The sequence below is a fragment of the Heteronotia binoei genome, chromosome 7 (assembly GCF_032191835.1).
Source record: "Heteronotia binoei isolate CCM8104 ecotype False Entrance Well chromosome 7, APGP_CSIRO_Hbin_v1, whole genome shotgun sequence".
In the NCBI taxonomy this organism is placed as follows: Eukaryota; Metazoa; Chordata; class Lepidosauria; order Squamata; family Gekkonidae; genus Heteronotia; species Heteronotia binoei.
Window position 1 is genome coordinate 58,400,649 of NC_083229.1, and position 5,623 is coordinate 58,406,271.

A 5,623-nucleotide genomic window follows, 5' to 3' on the forward strand; every position below is an offset into this window, starting at 1 on the left:
TATCTGACCGATGTTCCCATACCACTAGTCTAGTTGCAAAGTACCTTTTGGCTGCCATAACAATCAGGGAGCAAAAGACTAGCTTCCCTTCTTGATGCTTGATTGGTTTTTATAACTGAAACTTTGTGCAACTTTGCCATGCTGTACTTTTTACTTCTAAAGATATTTGGATTTAAAAAATATTTTTTAGAAATTACATCAATGGAAAGTTGCCCCCTAAGTCCAAAACAATCATGATTGGTTTCAAAAGAGAAAAAAGTTGAACAAAAATGAAGGGACTAATCAGAGGGAAACAGAAAGAGACTCGAGAGGCAAAGGCTTTGAAGTACTTAAAATTTCAGCAATCTCTTAGGAAGACTGTATTTATTTTCTATCATGCCCTCTCCGCTGAAGGCGGCTCAGGGCATGTTACAACAATAAAGGCTATACAGTAAACCATATCTAAAAACTCTAAAATACATCAGTTAAAATGATATGTTGAAAACACTGATATGGCATTCTAAAATCATGTTATCCTGGGTCTGCTTCAGATTTTAATAAATATGGTCCAATCCATGGGTTCCCAAATTGCCAGTGCCAGTTTTTTTGCAATTTAAGCCAGCAGGTAGAGCAGACAGTTTGAGCAGGAGAGGCCGTTCATATTGGCTATCCAGTGCTTCAACTAAAAGCTACAGCTATTAAGCACTAGTATCCCTCCATCAGATTTGTTCTTGAAGCATCAGATCCACATGAATGTCTCTTTTCTCATAGGGGAATTAATCTTTTCTTGTTTGTCTGGCAGTTAATTTACTCATTAGTATGCTGAAGCATGCATGATTGTTAAGCATCAATCGTTTTCTGTGCTGTGTCTGCTGCCTTCCTACCACTCCCCTCCTGGTTTGGCAAGTTAGAAAGAAGAGGTGGCAGGAGAGGCATGTCAAACACTGTATGGATCAAAGTGAAACCAGTTAGAATGAGGTCTCAGCTCAGGAGGTCTTCAGTTCCAGTCCCAGTCTTTGAACTGCCACCTTTTTAGTCAGTCTCACCCAAATCTCCTCCTTACCTGAGACCCTGTCTCACATGACTTTTGTACATGTAGGCCCCAAATTTTCCATCATCACCTTTTGGGTGTTACAAGCAACCTCTCTCTCTTTTGGATTGGATCCAGAAGTCAGATACCAAGAATCTGGTTCCTGAATTTTCTTGTCCTTTATTATTGTGTCCAATAAGTAGTGGAATGAGATTCTGTGAATGCCATCTGTCAGGAACAAAAAACTGGATACGGGACTAGTTGGGCCAGTGGGTTACAACGGAGTGAAAGGATTGTTTAAGCCAGACATGGAGACAGCAGAGAAATTCAGTTCTTTGCATCCTCCCATGAAAGCTTCCTGGGTGGCTTTGGACCAGTCATGCACTTTCAGCCTAACCTATCTCACAGGGTTGTGAGGATAAAAGGCAGGAGAGGAGGATAATATATAACTTTGGGTCCCATTGGACAGAAAGGCAGGGTATAAATAAAATAAATCTGTAGGGTAGATATCTCCCATTGAAGCCACTGCTTTCATCAAGTGTATAAGAAGAACAAGGTTAAATAGAGGTGTTGGAAACTGCAAGCATAGGGTGAATGAACAAATTACAACTCTGCATGTCTGGATGGCATGTATTCATGCAAGTAAGAGCTTCTGTTAAGCATTGTCCATAGTGCAGGATAGTGATCACAATTTTCCTTTTGTAACCAAAACTCTTGGTATAATGTCTTAAATTTTGGCATCAGCTCAGTGTCATTTTGTAGCTGTATTTCTTCCTCCACTACCCCACTTCCTTAGTATTTTAAAATGCATTTATCACCCAGCTTGAAACTTCCATGAAAAGAAGTTCCTTAAATCACTCAGATGTATCATCATGAAGGATATCCAAATGGTCACAAAAAATTTGCAGACCATAATCTTGCATCCCAACTTTCTCTTCTAGCTCAGACAGGCTTGGAAATTGCTATAGCTCATAATAGCCTATATTATATTTGAATAGAATAACTTTGAAACAGAGACAACAGAGTTGGCCTTAAGAAGTTTGACCTTATTTCCTTGCAATGGCAAATTCATTTCATTGAACTTTGCAAATAGTTCTGATAAAAAAGCAATGTCATGTCTGATCTGAGTTTATCACTGAGCAAAAAAATCATGTCAAAAAGTCATAGAAATGTGTCAGTTGACTTTTAAATAGCAAACATTCAAAACCTTTATTCTCAACACAGAGCTCCCAGAACAGTCAGTCATTGAGAGCATAGTTTAGAAGAAGAAGAAGAAGATATTGGATTTATATCCCGCCCTCCACTCCGAAGAGTCTCAGAGCGGCTCACAATCTCCTTTACCTTCCTCCCCCACAACAGACACCCTGTGAGGTGGGTGGGGCTGGAGAGGGCTCTCACAGCAGCTGCCCTTTCAAGGACAACCTCTGCCAGAGCTATGGCGGACCCAAGGCCATGCTAGCAGGTGCAAGTGGAGGAGTGGGGAATCAAACCTGGTTCTCCCAGATAAGAGTCCGCACACTTAACCACTACACCAAACTGGCTCTTATAATTTTAGTCATCGTGTGTAGGTTTTTTTTGCAACCAGGTGTTGGCAATGAATTGCCCAGACTAGCCTGATATTGTCTTATCTTGGAAGCTAAGAAGGGTCAGCCCTGGTTAGTATTTGGTTGGGAGACCACAAAGGAATACCAATACTATGCAGAAGCAGGTGATGACAAATGACCTCTGAATGTCTCTTGCCTTGAAAACCCTACAGGGTCTCCATAAGCCTACTGAGAATTGAAAGCAAAAAGAAAGAAAGAAAAAGACATTTGGTACTAGGGTGGGCACAAAACGGGAAAGCCCAGTTTGGTTCAGGAACCTGTTCATGTGGGAGGCAGCTCCCTCCAGGGTCCTAGAGGCTCCAGAATCACAGGGTATCTCTGACTCTCTTCTAGCTGCCCACTAGATTTGGTGAAGATTAGACTTTCGGGGTGGGGTGGGGTGGTCAAAGTTACTGAATCAAACAAAGCACTTGAATATGATATGAAACACATTCAACATACAAGTATGAGGTAGATGCTATTTCATGGGGCAGGTTTTGCACCATGAGGAGGATTCTGGTCAGTGTTCCCTTTAAGCTCCACAGTATTGTGAGCAAAAATTCTACCTCCTGAGTGAAAAAAGGCTCGCAGAATTAAAGTGAGTTGAGTCTACATTTGACTATCGTGTAAATTAGTTTTTTAGAAGATTATTTCCACAGCCTTGTAAAAATCTCAGAATGAATTCTTTTAAACTATATTGTAAGAATAATTTAGAAATTATAAAGCCAAATTTCATTACAGGAAATGTCCTTTATGGGGGTAGACTAGGCCTCCAGAAAGCAGATCTACCTCCCCCTTTTCACTATATTGGTAGGCTTGGTCTCTGGAGAACAGGTCTACCTGCTCCAGTCCATTATATTGGTAGACTTGGCCTTGGACTATCACCTTGCATTGAGCCTTAGAAAACATACCAGCACTTGGGATGTTGGGGGGAACTCTTGAAGTCTACTTTAAAAAAATGAAATATGACAACCAGCATTACAGGTTTAGTATAACAGAGGTGGAACAAGCACTCTCAGAATCCTGCCCTAATCTAAAAACCAGGAAGTTGCTAAATATTATCAGTCTGTCCAAACTACTTATTCAAATATTTTGTATCCCACTTTCCCCCGTGACTTAAGGCAGCTTACAAACCATACTGAAAAGCATAATAAAAAGGTAAAGGTAGTCCCCGGTGTAAGCACCAGTTGTTTCCGTCTCGGGTGACATTGCTTTCACGTTTTCATGGCAGACTTTTTATGGGGTGGTTTGCCATTGCCTTCCCCAGTCATTTATACTTTACCCCCAGTAAGCTGGGTACTCATTTTACCAACCCCGGAAGGATAGAAGGCTGAGTCAACCTTGAGCCAGCTACCTGAACCCAGCTTCCACCAGGATCAAACTCAGGTCATGAGCAGAGCTTGGACTGCAGTACTGCAGCTTACCACTCTGCACTACGGGGCACTCCTAAAAAGCATAATAGGGGTGTACAAAAAACAATTTTTCCCCCAGGCTTCATTATAGCCTATGGCGCCCATGTAGTCAATGGACCCCATAGGCTATAATGGAGAATTGATCCAGGGGTATTGGGGGGGGGGCTATTTTTTGAAGTAGAGGCATTGAATTTATAGCATAGCTGATGGTGCCTCTCCTCAAAAACCTCAAGTTTCAAAAAGATTAGACCAGGGGGTTCAGTTGAAGGAAGATGCCTTCTAAAGGGATGAGCTAAAAATCCCTGTGCTGCCAGCTACAATTTTATGTGCCAGTACACCGTAGCACAGCTTAGAGGGAACTTTGGGTTCTAATGGTTTATCAGGGCAAGGTTGACGTTATGTGGGTTGACTGTGGGCAAAGCCCAACCTCACCTGGCAGAGAGCCATCCTCCCACCCAATGCCAGAGGTGTGACTGAGAGGAAAAGAAAGGGGGGAAAGTGGGAGGATTAATGGAAGCCATGTTCTTAGTTCACCCGGTCCAGAACAGGGTAGCTCAGCAGAATGAGATTATCCTTTAGCAGGGATCCTTTTCTAGCAGGAGCTCCTCTGCATATTAGGCCACGCCCCCTGATGCAGCCAATTCTCCAAGAGCTTAGAGGGCTCTTAGTACAGGGCCTACTGTAAGCTCCAGGATGATTGACTACATCAGGGGGTGTAGCCTAATATGCAGAGGAGCTCCTGCTAGAAAAGGAGCCCTGTTCTTTAGAAAGAACTCATCTATCCTATTCAGGTGGGATCAGTGAGGGCTGAGGATGTCTCCCAGGTAGGATAACACCCACGCACTCTGCATGCTGGTTGGAGGGCAGGAAAGGAATGCAGTTGCTATGTTAGCAAGGTCTGATCATATGACAGTCTTGCATGCCCAGTACTCAAGAGGATCAGAAATGGCAGGCTTGGGGCCTTCACAAAGTATTCCCTGACCATCGCCTCCATGAAATCCTCCTCCATCACAAGCCTGGACCCCTAGCACTGTTCCTGATCTACCACTTCACAACTAGAAGTGGGGATTGTGGCTTGCCTGTCTCTCATGCTGGATGGCCATGGAGATGCCATCTGCCTTGCATCCCTGTGCTCTAACACACAATCATGGCATGGGTGGACTTCCACCAGGTGCCCATATCCTGGACAAGCTGGTATTCAGGCTCCTCCCCCTGCATGTCTTGCAGCTGATGTGCAGCCTTGATCTTGTGCAAAATGTGGCCAGGCATTGGCAGTACTCCAGAAGGGCCCTAATTGCAAGGGTGGTGGCATCCCATCTACCCTTGACAATGCTCCCCAGCCCCCAGGCATCCCCCACCACTAGATGCCTGTGTGTCATGCAAATGATGTTCCTGAGGTGAGGACCTCTTGCTGCTGCCTGCATGTTTGCCCGACCATCCATGTCCAGGTAGCCACAGATGATGTGTCTGCTGCCCAACCACTTCCTCAGGCTGTAGCGTTGTGGTGATGTTCACTGGTGTATGGTCTGCATCTATCCAATACTAAACCACTGTAGAAACTTTTGATCTTGAAAGGGGACATTTATGGTGAACCCAAAAGGAAAACACAACCCAAAGCA